Genomic DNA, 20,347 nt, shown 5'->3' on the forward strand with positions numbered 1-20,347 from the left:
GTTGAGCAGTTACGAGGCATCATGATCATCAGACACCTCCCTTCTTTGTAGGCAAATATACTCACCAGTGTATAAATCTTTGTGAAATATATTGAAAACTTTAGCCAACCAGCACCTTATCACCTGTTTTCTAATTCATCTATTATCAAAATATGTAAGAAGTAGCACATTGTATCTCGAAGGTCGATAATTTCCCACATTTTGTAGACCGGTGTTTTTTAGAAAAAATTTGAATATCATCCAGATATGCAATCACCAACTGGTCCAACAGATTTTGAAGAACATCATTTATGAAGAGTTGAAAAGTTGGGGGAGCGTTGCAAAGACCACAAGGCATGGCTAAGGACTTGAAATGCCCATATCCGGTTCTAAATGTGGTTTTCCATTTGTCTCCTTGACAGAGTTATATGGTAATTCTTACAAGCTCTACTACAATACACCAGTGCTTGGATTATAGAAAAAATCACCACAGCTGCTGTATTCATAATGCCATGAGAGCACTCGATGCATATGCAAATAAACTCTATACATAGCTATTAACCACTTCATCTCCGGAAGGTTTTACCCCCTTTCTGACCAAAGTACAAAACATTTTTTTACACTTTTTTTGCAACTATAAACGTTCCAAGTTAGGGTCTCTCAAAATGTGATAGCCATTTAACATCTTTCGAGACCCTGTGTGAAAGTGTGCCCTAGACTGTGCCCTGCTGTTCCCTATACAAATACTCCACTAGTGTGTGGTAGCGACTGAAACAGTCACCGATGCAGAGGCCAGGTTCGCCAGGACAGGAGGGACAAAAATAGCGTGTGTCACGCCTATATCCACGCTTGCTACAGACGGCATCTTTTTTGGGGTTCTCTTTGGGTAGGAGTACCAGGGAGGACATCCGGAAAATGCCTCTCATGTAGCTGACTTACTGCATCTTGGTTGGGAAATTGGGCCACGGCCCCTTCTGGATACAGAAGGGGTTTGATGATTTCTTCCTGGAATTTTAGGAAAGATCCACTTATTCCAGATGCTTTGTATAGTACATCTGGTTGTTGAAGTCCACCCCACCGATTTTACAGTTGAAGTCGTGGACACAGAGGGGCTTCTCAACAACACCAGTTGCCGTTGTAATTTGGACTGCTGTATCTGCGTGAATAGAAGACAGAATTAAAACGTTCTTCCACCTCACTGCATGCAAGGCATTGCACCTCAAGCAGTCTCTCTCCCCTTGACTAAGTCGGGCATTTAAAAGCCATTGGGTGAAGCCTAAGCGGTTAGATTGCACGGTGCCACATGCACCAATTCCTAGCTGAAAGAGGTGTCTAAACAGTTGCACACTTGTATAGAAGTTGTCCACATATAAGTAAATGGTACTCCTTTCTTACACCAAATCCCAAACAATCTTACCGCTGCTCACTATGTAGTCTGGGCAGTTGGGGGGGGGGGGGCTCCACGCTGCTATCTTTTCCCATGTAAACCAGGAAACTTCATGTATAGCCTGTTGCCCTTTCACAGAGCTTATACATCTTGACCCCATATCTGGCACGTTTGCTGGGGATAAACTGTCTTGAAAGCAAGGCGGCCAGAAAACTAAATTAGGGACTCCTTAACACAGACATCTTGTTGGAGGATAAACAAGGCTGCAAATTTTTGGCTGAAGTGGTTTACGAGGGGCTGAATCTTGTGGAGCCGGTCAAATTCAGGGTCATCCCGAGGACGACAGAGTTCAATGTTGTTTAAGTGCATGAACTGCAATATTTGCTTGTATCTAGCCCTGGCCATGGCAGCAGAGAACACGGGCACATGATGAATTGGGTCAATGAACCAATATGACTGCAACTCACTCTTTTTAGTAATGCCCCGGTTGAGGGATAGGCCCAGAAAGATCTTTGATTCGGGAACCGTAATAGGTTTCCAGCCAAGTTGTCAGGCAAAGGTCAAATTTGGGTTTGCAGCGATAAATTGAATAGCATACAAATTGCTTTGGTCCACAATAGATCTGTACAGATCTTCTGTGAAAAACAGCAAAAAAAAAATCAAGGGCTATAAAATTGTCTGTTTCCACCCGAATTCTGGGTTGGCCACTGAATCGGGGAATTATGAGTGCTGCAGAACCTGTGGGCTGCCAGTCAGGATTTGCAACCACATCAGGAAGGGCACTATGGGCTCTACGGGCCTGCGTTCAAGTTCTTGGTGCCTGTGGGACACTGCTTGTGCTAGCCAGTGCACCAACTTGAACTGAACTTTTGGGACTTGCCACATCTCCAAGTGATACTGTAGTGCTGCTTTGTCTATGACCAGGGTGTACTAGGCCGCTACGAGGCTTCCCCATCGCTCTCATCTGTCATGCTCGGTATCCCATAGGCCTCTTCACTAGTGTACCTTTCGTTTTACATTTTGGCCACTAAACTTACAAGTACCTAGTGTGACTCAGGTAAAAAAGCACATGGTTGTCGAGAGATGTTTGAACTGCTGCAAAAAAATGAACTGCTAGTGCTAGCCTAGTGCTAGGGCTAGGTCAGGCCTGACCCTGCTAATGCTGCAATTTTGTGACAGTAATACTATTGATACTGCAAATGTTTGGGTGGGCAGGGGGAGGGGCTAAAAGCAGGTGCTGGCAGGTGTCAGGGCTGATCCTTTCAGGGCATTTGTGGGAACACTATACAATTGGGGATGCTAGTAGTATAGTTCTGATCAGATCAAAGATATTGATTCATTCAGACACTATACTAGTAATGGAGGTATAGTGTGTGTGTGTTAGTGTTGCTGGCAATCAAAGGGTTAAAATCTGACGCTGTCTGGGATTGACCCTAACTGAGGCTGATGCTGATGCTAACTGGTGTCACCTGTGACACTAATACAGTGAACAAAAAAAAAAGATCTGTACACTTTACTAGTGGCACTGTGACAGGGAGTGAAAGGGGTTAACTGGAGGGCAATCATGGGGGTTAAAACTTTATTAGAAAATATGTTGTGGGACCCTGACGCTATACTGAGACTGACACTAATGCTAACTAGCCTCACCCGGGACACTAATACAGTGATCAGTAAATTATCTGTACACTGTATATAGTGACACTGTGGCAGGGAGTAAAAGGGTTACATTGGGGTGATCAAGGCGTTAAACCTTTATTAGGGAATATATGGCGGGTACCCTAAACCTGGAACTGGAACTGACGATAACTACCGTGAACTTCAGCTGGTGCTAACTGGCATCACCAGTGACACTAATACAATGATCAGTAAATTATCTGTATACTGTTTATAGTGACACTGTCACAGGGAGTGAAAGGGTTAACTGGGGGGGTGATCATGGGGTGAAAAATGTGCCTCTGTGTACTGGTGTCAGTATAGTGCTTGTGTACTCACGACAGATGCTCTCCGCTCACGCTGAAATAGAAAAGGGCTCCAGGAGAGGAGATTATTGCAATATTTTCTGTGCCTGTGTTTACATTACACTGGCACAGGAGGTTCATCCATTGGTCAGAACTGATCACCAGGTCCAGGCCATAAATCATTGGCCTGGGCCTGGACCTGAACCGAATCAGATTGCAGCGGGGATGGCTGGTGCTTTACGTACAAGTACATGATTTTACGCATTTGGGCCACCCTGCCGCAGTATATATGTGGTGGGCGGTCCAGAACTGGTTAAATATTAAAATCTAAGTGCATTTAACCAAAAAAAATATATATATATATATATACATATATATACATATATATATAGATGGCAGGTATAGTTTTTGGCTTTCTCTGCTTAACAGGAAAGCAATAGGTAAAGCATTTGAGCTCTCTGCTTATCAGGGAGCTGAATCTACTAGTTAGGCCTGCTCCATGTGTTCCATGTGTGATTCATGTGGGCTGAGGAAGTGTCCCCACTGTATGCAAAGGAGAGGTACATTGGACAGTGGAGGAAACCCAGCCAATGACACACAGGCTTTGATATCGTCCCATGGGATTGGCACATAGAGTGGTGCATCATGGGATAGGGTATATATAGTTCTCTAGGGGGCAGTGCTATATATATATATATATATATATATATATTCATATATACACAATATATAATATTTATCAGAAATGTGCATCAATAAACTGTCAAAGTTCCACAAAAAAGTGCACTTGTGCAAATATTTTCCAAAAATTCAGGCTTTATGCCCTTTATACAGTGTCCATACAATTAATTCAATACAGGTGCACAATCCTTAAATAATTGCAGACAATGTGCCTTCCTTTATTTCTTCCTTATGTTGCATGAGTTTATATGATTTCAATACCAGCAAGTGGAGAGCAAAGTGGTTGGTCCTGGTGGAAAGCGGAAGGTGTTTAACCCCTGTATAACAAGTGCTTTGTGACTTACCTGTAGTGGGTGGTCATATAACTCTGGTGTGCTCTCTGTGTTGGTGGTGGAGGATCACTGAAGCACTGTGTTAAAGGCACATTGCCAGCAGCTATTTAACCACTTAAGCCCAGGAGGATTTTCCTGCTCAAAGACCAGGGCCTATTTTGCGATTCAGCACTGTGTGACTTTAACGGACAATTGTGCAGTCGTGCGATGCTGTACCCAAATTAAATTGACGTTCTTTTTTTCCCACAAACAGAGCTTTCTTTTGGTGGTATTTGATCACCTGTGCGATTTTTGTTTTTTGCGCTATAAACAAAAAAAGAGCGTAAATTTTAAAAAAATTACAATATTTTTCACATTTTTTTATATGAAATTCTAAATAAATTTTTTTTAAACATTTTAGGCCAATTTGTTTTCTGCTACATATTTTGGTAAAAAAAAAAATCGCAATAAGCGTATTTTGATTGGTTTGCGCAAAAGTTATTGCATTTACTAACTAAGGGAAAGATTTATGTCATTTTTATTGTTTTTTTTAACTAGTAATGGCGGCGATCTGCGATTTTTTTTGCGGGACTGCGACATTGCAGCGGACAGATCAGACCCCTGACTAACATTTTTGACACTTTTGGGGGTACCAGTGACATTACTACAGTAATCAGTGCTATACATATGCACTGTTACTGTAAAAATTACACTGGCAGGGAAGAGGTTAACTTTATTAGTGATCCAGGGGGTTAAGTGTGTCCCTAGGGGCGTGATTCTTACTGTAAAGGGACGTGGCTTGTGATGTAACAACAGAGACATATGATCCTACATAGCAGGATCGTATGATCTCTGCTGTTACACCAGGGAGAATGACACACGGCTTTGTTTACATTAGTGGTTTGCCCAGGAGAGCCAGACTGCCGCAGTAAATAGTCGTGCGGCAGTCGGCAAGTGGTTAAGGATTGTGCACGAGAGCAGCCGTATGTAATTAATTGCATGGACACTGTATAAAGGGCATAAAGCCTGAATTTGTTGTAAATATTTGCACAAGTGCAATTTTTTGTGGAACTTTGACACATAGACACTTTATTGATGCACAATTATTGAATAATAATTTATTTATTTATTTTTGGTTTATTGAACATATATTTGAATATTTAATAGCACTGTACAGAGTTTATTTATAAATACAATTTCCAGCATGTCTGTGACAGAAAGACAACTGCCTCCTCATCGCCCCTTATGACCGTCCTTTTGAACTGATCCCAGGAGCAGAAATACCTTTTGGATGCCTTTTCAATCTGTGAGATTTAGAGAGGGGCTTTATTAAACACTCAACGTCTTCTGTTCTTTGTTGAAAAAAAGGAATCTATCTTGTGTCCATGTATCAATTACAGTGATTTGAATAAACTCACTATCAAAAACCGTTATCCATTTCCCCTAATCTCTGAAATGTAGGAATGAGTCTGTTCTGCCAAAGTTTTTTCAAACCTAGACTTACCATATATAAATAAACTCTATACAGCGCTATTAAATATTCAAATCTATGTGCATTAAACAAAAAAGTATATAAAATAAAATAAATATATTATTATTCAGAAATGTGCATCAATAAAGTGTCCATGTGTCAAAGTTCCACAAAAAGTGCACTTGTGAAAATATTTTTCAAAGGTTCAGGCTTTATGCCCTTTATACAGTGTCCATTCAATCAATTCAATACAGGTGTTATCATGCACAATCCTTAAATAATTGAAGGCAATGCGCCTTCCTCTATTTCTTCCTTATGTTGCATGAGTTTATATGATTACAATACCAGCAAGTGGAGAGCGAAGAGGTTGGTCCTGGTGGAAACCGGATGGTGTTTAACCCCTGTATAACAAGCGCATTATGACTTACCTGTAGTGGGTGGTCTTATAAATCCGGTGAGCTCGCTGTGTTGGTGATGGAGGATCACTGAAGCACTGCGTTAAAGGTGCATTGCTAGCAACTATTTAAGGATTGTGCACGAGAGCACCTGTATGGTATTAATTTAGCAGAGCAGCGATCAGGGTGCGGTGTGTCACTGTGACATACCACATCTCCGATCCCGGTAAAGAGCCTATGACGTAACGCTGATCCGCATTCTTTTTATCACAGACATGCTGGAAATTGTGGCATTGTGAAGGCAGGGTATCATATGACTGGGTAGTCACTACATTAGCTTGTGATTCCTTGGTCTGTGGAGAACTTGTTTGACAAGGTTCCCTACACTGTTCCTCGCAATTGGGGGGGGGGGGGGGGCGCTAGGGAAGGGCATATATTTTTAATATATTATATGGTCCGTGCTACCTAGCTAATGCGATTAAAGTAGTTACATAGTTTGTGAGGTAGAAAAAAGACATCAGTCCATCCAGTTCAACCTATGAAGTATGTGTGTTTGCTGTTAACCGTACATTGTATACCCCTGTATGTTGTGGTATTTAAGGTGCCCATCTAATAGTTTTTTGAAACTATCGATGCTCCCTGCTGATACGACTGCTTGTGGAAGAGAATTCCACATACTTACTGCTCTGACAATAAAGAACCCCCTAGGTATTTTAAGGTTAAACCGTTTTTCCTCAAGTTTTAGTGAGTGGCCACGTGTCTTATTGTATTCCCTTACTCTGAAAAGTTTGTTCTTTATGCTAGGGTCGCCAGTACAGTATTTGTACATTGATATAATATCCCCAGAGAGAATAAGTTCAGTGCTTGTAGTCTTTCCTCATAGCTGATGTCCTCCATTCCCCTAATTATTTTTGTTGCCCTTCTCTGGACTCTCTCCAGTTCCAGCACGTCCTTCCTGAGGACCGGTGCCCAGAACTGGACAGCATACTCCAGATGTGGCCGGACCAGAGTCTTGTAGAGAGGGAGAATAATCTCTTTATTTCTGGAGTGAATCCCCTTTTTTATATATGCCAGTATTCTGTTGGCTTTGCTTGCAGTGGCCTGGCATTGCATGCCACTGCCAAGCCTGTTGTCTACCAGTACCCCCAGGTCCTTTTCCATCCTAGACTCACCCAGAGGTTTCCCCCCCAGTGAGTAGCTTGCTTTCGTTTTTCAGACACCCAGGTGCATTACTTTACATTTTTCAACATTAAACCTCATCTGCCATGTATTTGCGCACCCCATTATTTTGTTCAGATCCGCTTGTAAGTTTTCCACATATTGCATAGAAGATATTGGCATGCTTAGTTTAGTATCATCCGCAAATACTGAGATTGTATTCGATATCCCCTCCTCTAGATCATTTATGAATAAGTTCAACAGGATTGGCCCCAGAACAGAACCTTGGGGGACCCCACTTTCCACACCCGCCCAAACCGAGTACTCCCCATTAATCACCACCCTCTGTACTCTCCCCTGGAGCCAGTTCTCTATCCAGGTACTCACCCTATGGTCCATACCTACCTTCCTTAGTTTGTACAATAAGTGTTTGTGGGGAACGGTGTCAAAGGCCTTTGCTAAAGTCCAGATACACCACATCCACAGGCTTACCTTTATCTAGGTGGCAGCTCACTTCATCGTAGAAGGCCATGGAATACTCAGGATGATAGGAAACTTTGGTGACATAATCAGCTGTAGGCTGAAATATGGTTAGCCTCAAACTGGAGAAAAGGAACTGTTTCATGGGTAACAGGTCCTGACAACAGAGGTAAACCATCAACTGTCTCCATAACAATAAATCAGCTAAATTAAATAATAAAAAAGTGCTATTTTTCAAAGATATTATGTTTTATTGGTACTGATGTGCTGAAGTGAATATCTTGTATTCCTATTTCCTACTTCCAAAAAAAAAGTAAAAAGTGTACAAATTCTCTACAGGCGGGAGGCTTTCCTTTCTTTTTTTTTTATTATTAAACATTTTATTGAAGAGTAATAAGAAAAACAAAACAGCAAGATGAAACTTGCATTCGTGTACATAAGAACAATAGAATAGCATACAAATACAACAGTAGGCTTGGCTATACAATGAATCAAGGAAAGGTACGGCAACGTGGCAATCTGTAGCTGGATATCTGGGAAATGTAGGCATAAATGTGCGAGAAAAGAAGCATTAAGCATTAACCTTGGCCTAGCTGTACAGAACTAGCGTGCCGCAACGGCACAGGAAACAGGCGAGAATTAGCTAGGTTGATTCGATCATAAGTAGTAGAAGTAAGTGACAGCCAGTATGAGCCTAGGAAATTGAAGCTGTCAGCCTAGGGCGTATATAGCCAGAGGGTGCGGCCAGAGGCAAGAAGATGCCTCAGACAGAGAGGAAGATACAGGAAAGGAAAGGACGGAAGGAGAGTTGGAGAAGAGAAGAAGATAACATAAAGGAGGAAGGGGAAACATGAAGGGAGGGAGGAGAGAAAAAAAAAAAACACCACACGGGAGAGGGGGGGCCCAGATTGTGCAGGGACAAAAAGTCCAACTAAAAGTGAGTGCGCCAGTTCTTCAGCCGGGGGGACATAGTCTCAGTATAGGGGTACGATTCCTTGAACCGGATCCAGTCGTACTAGGTGGAGACATATTTGGAAAAGGTGTCGTGAGCAATGCTAATCATTTCCTCCATCTGTTCAATATGATTTAGCCTGTGAAACCACTCTTTGAACGAGGGAACAGTGGAAGCTCTCCAGTGACACGGCACACAAAGCTTTGCCGCGTTCACCATATGCATGGCCAATGAGCTCTTGTAGGAGCAGCATTGGTTAGGAGCAAAGTGTAGCAAGTATTGCTGTGGGGGTGACCCTTTTGACCATGTCATGCACCTCCTTCCAGAAGGGTTGAAGTGCCGGACCAAATGTGGAGCATTGTGCCCTGGGCAATATTGCATCTCCAGCAGGTTTGTGGAATGGAGGGATAGAATTTATGGATGCGGTCTGGGGTCCGATACCAGCGTGTGAGGATTTTGTATCCATTTTCCTGAATGGGAACACTAATTGAAGACTGGTGGATTGTGCAGCATATGTATTCCCAGTCAGCATTGGATAAGGAGGCTCTCCTTTCATGCACGGATATATCTGGAATAGGCCTCTGTACCCCGACCTGTTTTAGGCCTTATGATTTAGTATAGGCTAGTTAGGTTATACAGTATACATTATAAATTATAATTTGCATTGTTATGCTCTGTGTCATTCTTTGAATACCTCTGTATGTGATGTGGTGCATGCACCATCTGTTGTTGTTGACTTGTAGTGGATGTTAAACCGAATAAAATGTTGTTTCTGATTAAAAAAAAAAAAAGTGTACAAATTAGCTGCCAGAAAGCAAGGTATATTTTTTGGCCACAAAATTCAGAATTAGAGAATGAAAATGGGTGGTTTCTATTTAAATAATTACTGCTAGACCATTCTGTTAGACCACTATTGAAATACAAACATTAATGGTCAAAAAATATAAAAAATGTTTATCTTTAGGAAACAGCTGTTTAAACTTTAGGTTTTGAGTTTTATTGGTGCCAGCACGCCGTAAAGCAAATCAAATATTCTTGCAGAGTGTATTAGTGGTGCTAAAACACCGTAACCCTACAGAAATGTGCAAAATGCCAGATGTTACCTGGCCAAAAAATGTAAAAGGTTTTTCACTGTAGAAAAGCTGATACTATCGCCTTTGATGCCCTGCCTCTAATGCCACACAGTGGCTAATAGCAGAAAGACCAGAGAAATTTTGACACTGATGCCGTGATTTCACAGGTCACTCTTCTGGTTGCCTCCTTAAACGGTGGCAATATGGTGCATACATCCTATATTAGGAGTCAATGATGGGAAGAACCAAGGAAAAAGGTAACAAAACCGGGTGATCTAGGATGGCTCATTGGTAATGAAACAACAGCAGTTACTGAAATCATCATTTATTAAGCATAGCATAAAAATCTTCCAATGAATAGGTATAAAAAACAGAGTTCATCATTTATCATACAACAGCGAAGGTTTCTTATTTGTATACAACCGTCACATATTACAAAGTCAATGCATTTTGTGGTCACATACCGCTTCTTCAGGACTATATGACTATATATATATATATATATATATAAAACACATTTCTTGTAAAGTTTTGTCCTAAATCAAAAAGAAAGAACAATAATACAGTATAATATAGGCAAGCATATACATAACATTTTATAACATATATCAAATAGCCACCTGAACCAGTCCTGACCATCAGGAGACAAGGATATAAGAGGTAGAACCTTAGCTCCCCAAGCCTGTCCCCATGCTACACCCACAGAAGTATTTATTTGTGGCCCACTAATGAATGTGCAGCCACTGCAGCATGCTGTGGGCAAATATAATTCCTGCTGAATTTCACACACTGGCTGGGTATAACCACCTGAAATGGCTACAGACTCTTCTCTCCTGCCTCAAAAGATCCTATATCTACTCCAAGTCTCCAACACACTGACAATAGGCTGCTTGCAATCCTGATTTTATAAGGAAGGAGCTGGAACATAAGAAACCCCCCATTATTGACCTTTCTAAGCCAAATGACCATATTTCTGAAGCCAGGAAGTGCATTATGGTATGGGTAATTGATGGCTATATCAGCAATCAGACCTATTAGTTAGTCATTTTCAAAAACTGTGAACAATTTGGGTTCAAGCAGAACTCATATTTTACCCAAACTCAAAGCTCATCTCTAGTTGGTATGTGTGATATCCTTGTATTTAATATTGTGTTCTCTGTATAGATGAATACATTTTGGGCCTTTCATCATACTAGAATGTATCATGAGTTCCCAAAAAGTCAGCAATCAGGGCTATTGACACATACGGTCTAATCTAATAAACTTAAATATAGGTTAATACATTCCTTCTTAAATAAGAGACATATCAGACCCTTATTCAAAAATGCAGCCTGCCCTCCCAGCATGCACCAGTTGGTGACGTCATGCCCCTCCCCTAAAAACTGTCAGATGGCAGCAGAGGCATCCAGCGATCTGCCTTCAAAGAGTGCAGAGGTTTTTTTTTTTCAGGTACAATAGTTCAGCGGGCGTCATGATTGATGTTAGATCTACATTGGGGGACATCGTTTTTTTATTTATTTTTTTAATTAACCGCTTCCATACAGAGCAGTTAGACACCCTTCCTGCCCAGACCAATTTTCAGCTTTCAGCACTCTCACACTTTGAATGACAATTGCTCAGTCATGCTACACTGTAACCAAACAAAATTTTTAACATTTTTTTCACACAAATAGAGCTTTCTTTTGGTGGTATTTGATCACAACTGAGGTTTTTTTTTCGTGATATATGCAAAAAAATAGCAAAAATTTTGAAAAAAAAAACACTTTTTTTTGTTTCAATTATAAAATTTTGCAAAAAATTAATTTTTCTTCATACATTTGGGCCAAAATGTATACTGCTACATGTCTCTGGTAAAATTAACCCAAATTAGTGTATATTATTTAGTCTGTGTGAAAGTTATTGAGTCTAGAAGCTATGGTACCAATTACTGAAAATTGATCACACCAGATGTACTGACTGCCTATCTCCTTTCTTGAGGCCCTGAAATGTCAGGACAGTACAAATACCGCCCAAATGACCCCTTTTTGTAAAGCAGACAGTCCAGGGTATTTAGTAAGAGGCATGGTGGGTTTTTTGAAGTTGTAATTTTTTCCCACAATTCTTGGGAAAATGAAGAAAAAATTGTTTTTTCTTTTTTTCCCCACAAAGTTGTCAATTTATAAGCTATTTCTAACACATAGCATGTACACAGCAAAAATTACACCCAAAAATACATTCTGCTACTCCTTCCGAGTATGGCGATACCACATGTGTGAGACTTTTACACAGCCTGGCCACAAAAAGAGACTCCACGTCCAAGAAGCACCTTCAGGCGTTCTAGGAGCATAAATACACATAAAACTTTCTTACTACCTATCACAATTTTCAAGGCCCTAGAGCACCAATACAATGGAAAAGTCCACAAAATGACCCCATTTTGGAAAGCAAACACTCCAACATATATTCTATGAGGCATTATGGGTCGTTTGAACGTGTCATTTTTTTCCACAAGTTTTTGGAAAATGTGGGAAACAAATGAAAACCTTTTTTTTTTACACAAAGTTGTCAATTTATAGGATATTTCTAACACATAGCATGTAAATAGCAAAAATGACACCCCAAAATACATTCTGCCACTCCTCCTGAGTATGGCAATACCACATGTGTGAGACTTTTTCACAGCCTAGCCATATAGAGGGGCCTAACATCCAAGGAGCATCATCATGCATCCTAACCACTTGCCTAGGCCTATTTTTGACATTTGGTGTTTACAAGCTAAAATCAGTTGTTTTGCTAGAAAACTGCTTAGAACCCCCAAACATTATATATATTTTTTTTTAGCAGAGACCCTAGAGAATAAAATGGAGATTATTGCAATATTTTTTATCACACCGTATTTGCGCAGCGGTCTTCCAAGCGCAATTTTTTTGGAAAAAATTCACTTTTTTTAATTAAAAAATAAGAAACCAGTAAAGTTAGCCCAATTTTTTTCCATAATGTGAAAGATAATGTTACGCCGAGTAAATAGATACCCAACATGTCATGTTTCAAAATTGCACACACTCACGGAATGGAGACAAACTTTGGTACTTAAAAATCCCCATAGGCGACAATTTAAAAATTTCTACAGGTTGCCATCTTTGAGTTACTCCCCTTGCTCTAACGATCGCGGCGATACCTCACATGTGTGGTTTGAACACCGTTTACATATGTGGGCGGGGTTTCTGTATGCGTTCGCTTCTGCGCGCGAGCTCACGGGGACAGGGCGCTTTAATTTTTTTTTTTTTTTTTACTATTTATTTTATTTATTATTTTTTATTTTTACACCGTTTAAAAAAAAAAAAATTGATCATTTTTATTTCTATTAAAAGGAATGTAAACATTCCTCGTAATAGAAAAAGGCACGACAGGACCTCTTTTTTGTGAGATCTGGGGTCAAAAAGTCCTCAGATCTCACAAGTATACTAAAAGATAGAAAAAAAAATAAAAAATTATTATATAAAATGAAAAAAAAAAAAAGGACCTTTAAACCGGTTGCTAGGCAACAACATTTTCTGTAGCTCCGGTCCTCCAAGACCATAGAGTCAAGTGAGGGCAAGCTTGCCCTCACTCGACATCCTGTCTGTGAGGATCTGGGACCGGATCGTTTTCCCCGCTGCCGGCGGGTCCGGTAAGCGGGGAAAAGGACCGGAACGCGGCGGGAGGGGGGGGGGGTCGCCTCTTCCGCCATCCCGGAAGGGTGATCCCACGGGGAATCCGCCGCTGGGACCACCCTTATTGGAAAGCCAACCGTCCTCCGTTTAAAAAAATACCAGGGTTATGGCAGCTATCTGCTGCCATAACACCGGTATTTAGGTTTAAACGGAGGACGTATATAAACCTTTTTGGACTTGGACATGGTGGCTGTATGAAAGGTGACAGGTACTCGGGTACTTTGTTGGGCAGGTGACAGGTACTCTGGTACTGATGAGCAGGTGGCAGGTACTCGGGTACTCCGATAGGCAGGTGACAGGTACTCGGGTACTCTGATGGGCAGGTGACAGGCAGGTGATAGGTACTGATGAGTAGTACTGATACTGATAGGTGATACTGATACTGATGGGTACTGATGATCAGTACTGATACGTGATAGGTACTGATGAGTACTGATGAGCAGGCGGCAAGTACTCGGGTACTTCAGGCGTCAGGTACTCTGATGAGCAGGTGGAAGGTACTCGGGTACTCTGATGGGTAGGTGACAGGTACTCAGGTACTCTGATGACGGGTACTCCGTTGACAGGTACTCAAAGTACCCGAGTACCTGTCATCAGAGTACCCGAGTACCCATCATCAGAGTACCCGAGTACCTGTCATCAGAGTACCCGAGTACCCGTCATCAGAGTACCCGAGTACCCGTCATCAGAGTATCCGAGTACCCGTCATCAGAGTACCTGCGTACCCGTCATCAGAGTACCTGCGTACCTGTCATCAGAGTACCCGAGTACCTGTCATCAGAGTACCCAAGTACCTGTCATCAGAGTACCCGAGTACCTGTCATCAGAGTTCCCGTCATCAGAGTACCTGTCATCAGAGTACCCGAGTACCTGTCATCAGAGTACCCGTCATCAGAGTACCTGTCATCATAGGACCCGAGTACCCGTCATCAGAGTACCCGAGTACCCATCATCAGAGTACCCGAGTACCCATCATCAGAGTACCCGAGTACCTGTCATCAGAGTACCCGAATACCTGTCACCAGCCCATCAGAGTACCCGAGTACCTGTCATCAAAGTACCCGATGGGCTGGTGACAGGTACTTGGGTACTTTGATGGGCTAGTGACAGGTGCTCTTTATTGGGGGGGGGGCAATCAGTGTGTTTAGCGTGCACTGTAATCGGTAACTAGCTGTTACCACACTCTCTTCCTCACACAGGATCAGTGTGTGAGGAGGAGAACACGGTGACAGATAGTTACCGTGTTCTCTGTTGACATTTGTGACCGGCTGTGATTGGACACAGCCGGTCACGTGGTAAAGAGCCAATTTCATTGGCTCTTTACCTAGATCGGGGATCGACTCTGTCCGAGGGACGAGCCTCGTCCCCATTTGCTGCTCTGCGCGCCCCCGGGGGCGCGCATTGCAGAGAGAACGAGCGGCTCGTGCTGGAGCGGCTCATGTGATCGGCTGTGATTGACACAGCCGATCACATGGTAAACAGCCAATTTCTATTGGCTGTTTACCTTGATCAGGGATGGGCTATGTCCGAGGGACGAGCCTCACCCCCGATCGCCGCGCTGCGCGCCCCCGGGGGCGCGCAGTAGAGGGGAGATCCGGGCGACATCATATGACGGCGGCCCGGATCCTTACAACCACTTTGCCGATGTCATATTACATGACTCGGTATGGAAGTGGTTAAAGTACTTGTCAAAAACCCTTGAATTTCTTTTTATTTATTTTTTACTGATTTTTTTGGTGAATGAGTAGGGGTAAAATGTATAATAGTACAATTACAATGTACAATTCATAGCTCGGCGAGTAGGGGAGAGGAGGTTCGGGTCCTGTGAGCATCTTCCAGATGCCAGTCTTTGGCTTTCTTGGTTGGCCGATGCAGGATTACATAACACATGAGTAACTCCGTATGATAAAGCGGAGGATTCTGGCCAAGCAGGAATGCAACGATCTTTCCAAACGCTTTGAACAAGCGGCTGTCAGTGCCATCTGCATACAAGGTCTGATTCGCCTGAGAGCTGCGTAATAGTATCTGGTATCCATATCCATCAGAGGCTGTCAATACCAACTGGATACAGAGACACACTCGTTTGAGAGGAGTATAACAACGCATGTTATCTCTATCCATCTGGTAAGAAGCCCAGCGGGCCACTTTGAACGCACGGTGGGGATCACCATTGTTTGATTTTAGAGCACTGGGATCGTTTAATTTTGCTAAGGAGAGCACTTACTTTATTCCGTCCGGTAAGGAGGAATTCCAACAGGTGGAGGGAATTCAAGTCACCATTTGTTTTCAACACCATCTGTCACTTATCACATCACTGAAGATTGTCTAATATCGACACGTTGGTGTCTTGGGACTTTTTTCTTTATACACTATTGTATATTGTACACATTGCACCATATTCTTTGTTTGATTTTGAAGGTGTAAAATTTATTGGTTGCAAATCATTGCACAGTTATCTAGATATAGCGCACCACTTCATTACACATTTAATTATATTTTTTTCTGGGAGCAGCATATCACTGATCAGCGCACTTTTCTTTCACACATTTATCTTATATACACTCTTACTAGGGAACTGAACCGTGCTAGCAGCTAGGGATGATCGAACGGTTCGGGTCGACCATCGGTTCAGCCCGAACATTGGGTGTTCGAGGTTTGGCCGAATTTAGAACTTTTTGCCCAAAAAGTTCGGAATTTGGCAACCAGAACCGACCAAAATGCAATGCTTCAGGAAATGGGCTTTAAAAGCCCGTGATTGGACCAGAACCATTAGCAAAAGCCAATTGAGGGGGCAGGAGAATGCTAGGAATGTGATTGGAGTGACTAGGGGGTCCCTAGACCAATCATTAGTGAATACGCCCCCCAGTATATAAGATCGCCCCCGCCATATTCCTAGCATTGTTATACTGGACATGGAAGAGAGTGGAAGCAGTTCTGTTAATTTTACTTTAAAAGTGTCATTTAGCTATTTATTAGTGTGAGGAAAGGGATATCTAGTGTAGTTAGAGTGCTCCTTTACACTTAAGTTAGCTTAAAAAATTAGTTTCTGTAGGGAAAGTGTTAAGTGTAAGGGGACCGTAGTGTAGTGTAGGGTTAACTGGCAGTGACTGCTATGGCAGGGTGACAAAACCCTTCCATAGCAGGGTGACCGCTATAGAGAAATGATCATTTCTCTGAATTGCTTCGGAACTGGAAAATGGCTTCTCACCAGCCAAGCATTTTTTATGCTGCAGGGGCTGCCACTGCCAGTGCTTTTTTGAGGACATGTTTGATGTCAGACATGACATCTGAACATGTGTATAGGGGGTATATATACACATATATGTCTGTATATATACCCCTAGATATATATAGGTGTGATAGTAGCAGGAATAAATGCTTGCGCTAATGAAATCATTTACAGTAATATATTTCTGCTACTATCACACCTATATATGGCTAGGTGTCTATATACATATAATTATGTGTGTATATATACCACTATACACAAGTTCAGATGTTTTGCCTGCCTCAAAAGAACCCAAAAAAATGCCAAAAAAACGCTAGCGTCAAAAAAAAAAAAAATGCCCAGGTGTGTTTTTGCTGGCATTTTTTGGGGGGTTTTGGAGGCAGGCAAAACATCTGAACTTGTGTATAGTGGTGTATATACACACATCCATATATTTATATACACACCTAGACATATATAGATGTGATAGTAGCAGAAATATATGCTTGCGCTAATGAAATCATTTACAGTAATATATTTCTGCTACTATCACACCTATATATGGCTAGGTATCTATATACATATAATTATGTGTGTATATATACCACTATACACAAGTTCAGATGTTTTGCCTGCCTCAAAAGAACCCAAAAAATGCCAAAAAAACGCTAGCGTAAAAAAAAAAATGCCCAGGTGTGTTTTTGCTGGCATTTTTTGGGGGGTTTTGGAGGCAGGCAAAACATCAGAACTTGTGTACAGTACCACTATACACAAGTTCAGATGTTTTTCCTGACTGCAAAGAACCCAAAAAAATGCCTGCTTTGAAACCGGCAAGGTGTGAAAACCGAGGAGAGAAGCTAACCCCCTGAGCTGAAAGTTTTCTAATACAAACAATCCTTTTTTTTTCTGGTTCTGGACATGCTACAGAGCTGAAACTTCACAGGTACACCTTTTAGACCCCCCAGACACAAAATCACACAAAAAAGTTCTTAAAAATTTTAATTTTTGATAAAAAAGCCAATTATTGAAAAAAAAAAAAAAAAAGAGATTTTTTGATTTTTACTTTGGATTTCACATCTTGGGGGTCTAAAAAGTGTACATGTGAAGTTTCAGCTCTGTAGCATGTCCAGAACCAGGTGTGTTTTTGCTGGCATTTTTGGGGGGTTTTAGGAGGCAGGCAAAACATCAGAACTTGTGCACAGTACCGCTATACACAAGTTCAGATGTTTTTCCTGACTGCAAAGAACCCAAAAAAATGTCTGCTATTAAACCGGCAAGGTGTTACAGCAGCAAAGCCAACCTCCTGTGCTGAAAGTTTTCTAATACAAACAATCTTTTTTTTATGGTTCTGGACATGCTACAGAGCTGAAACTTCACATGTACACTTTTTAGACCCCCCAGATACTAAATCCAAAGTAAAAATCAAAAAATCTCTTTTTTAAAAATTTTTTTTCAATAATTGGCTTTTTTATCAAAAATGACAATTTTTAAGAACTTTTTTTGTGTGATTTTGTGTCTGGGGGGGGGGGGGGGGGTCTAAAAGGTGTACCTGTGAAGTTTCAGCTCTGTAGCATGTCCAGAACCAGAAAAAAAAGATCATATAGGTGTTAAAGGAGGGTCTCACATCCCTGTTCTACTGTTCCCTGTTCTACTGAAAAATTATCTTTTTTTTTTTTTCATGGTTCTGGACATGCTACAGAGCTGAAACTTCACATGTACACTTTTTAGACCCCCCAGATACTAAATCCAAAATCAAAAAATCTCTCTTTTTTAATTGGCTTTTTTATCAAAAATGACAATTTTTAAGAACTTTTTTTTGTGTGATTAACCACTCTACAACCGCTCACAGTAATACTACTGCGGCAGAGTGGTTCCTTATCGTCCAGCCACGTAGTATTAACGTCGTTGGACACTCCCCCTTCTGGGCGGCGCTTGCGCGCCGCCGGAGGCTCGCTCCCGCTGTTTTCATTCACAGCGGGAGTCGGGCCAGGGGAGGAGCAGCGGCGATCGCCGCTGCTCTTACCCGATCGTCGGGGATCGAGTCTGGAGATCCGCCCGCTGTGTGTAAACACAGCGGGCGGATCTCCATAGTGACAGGGAGTGACAGATCGGACTGTTCAGCATAGCTGGACATCCGATCTGTCCATGACTCACACAGTCACCTCCCCCCCTACACGTCAGTAAGCACCAGGCATACATTAACCCCTCCCTCTCCAATAAAATTAACCCCTTCCCTGCCAGTGTCATTTTTACAGTAACAGTGCATATTTATAGCACTGATTACTGCAGTAATGTCACTGGTACCCCCAAAAGTGTCAAAAATGTCAGTCAAGGGTCCGATCTGTCCGCCGCAATGTCGCAGCTCTGCAAAAAAAATCGCAGATCGCCGCCATTACGCGTTAAAAAAAAAACACCAAAAATTACAGAAATCTTTCCCTTTGTTAGTAAACGCAATAACTTTTGCGCAAACCAATCAAAATACGCTTATTGCGATTTTTTTTACCAAACATATGTAGCATAAAACAAATTGGCCAAAAATTTTTTAAAAAATTGGTTTTTACATCTTTTTTGGGGGGAATTTCATATAAAAAATGTTAAAAATATTGTTATTTTTTCAAAATAAACGCTCTTTTTTTGTTTATAGCGCAAAAAGTAAAAATCGCACAGGTGATCAAATACCACCAAAAGAAAGCTCTGTTTGTGGGAAAAAAAGGACGTAAATTTCGTTTGGGTACGGCGTCGCACGACCGCGCAATTGTCAGTTGAAGTCGCACAGTGCCGAATCGCAAAAAGTGGCCTGGACGGAAGACAGCAAAATCCTCCGGTGGTAAAGTGGTTAATAGTTAATGGGGCATGACCCAGAACCCTAGGCACTTTTTAGGGGCATTTATTGGGTTTTAGGGCTTAAAAATTGTGTTTTTTGATTCCAGAAGTTCGGGTCCCATTGATTTCAATGGGGTTCTGGAATCCGAACCGAACTTTCCTGAAATTCGGGTGTTCTGGTCGAACCGAACTTTTCAAAAGTTTGATCATCCCTACTAGCAGCATTACCACCATAGATTGCTCGCAGTTTCACTTAGCAATATTAATTATCCAGGATAGGGTTAAATGGAACATTGGTGGTTGGAATGCAACAATAATAAGGACTTCGATCATTATATGATTCGGTGTTGCCCAGTGGCTTGTTTGTATCTGTTATATCACCACGTATGAAAGACTGCAATTAGTCTCATTTAGTAGTTTTATTTAGTATATGTCACCAGGTACATTTTTTGGATGTTTTGTAACACATATATTGTTAATTGGGATTATAAGCAGGGTGGGGTGTTTGCATTTATTAGGATTTTATGTTTTAAAATACTTCATGGTATTAGCACATAGAGATGGCCTTGCGGTTCGCCCGATGGTCGGTTCGCGGCGAATTTTGCTTGTTCACTACCCGCCAAATTTGCGAACACATGGCGTTGTTCGCGGCGGCTATATTAGTTTACACTGTGTAGAACTTTGACCCATGACACAGCCGTCAGGTGGAACGGGACAGCCAATTAAAACATTTCAGCACATGGACATGCCCCCTACCCTATATATAGACTTGAGCTGTC

Source organism: Pelophylax lessonae (genome assembly GCF_965119305.1).
Source record: "Pelophylax lessonae genome assembly, chromosome: 1".
NCBI lineage: Eukaryota > Metazoa > Chordata > Amphibia > Anura > Ranidae > Pelophylax > Pelophylax lessonae.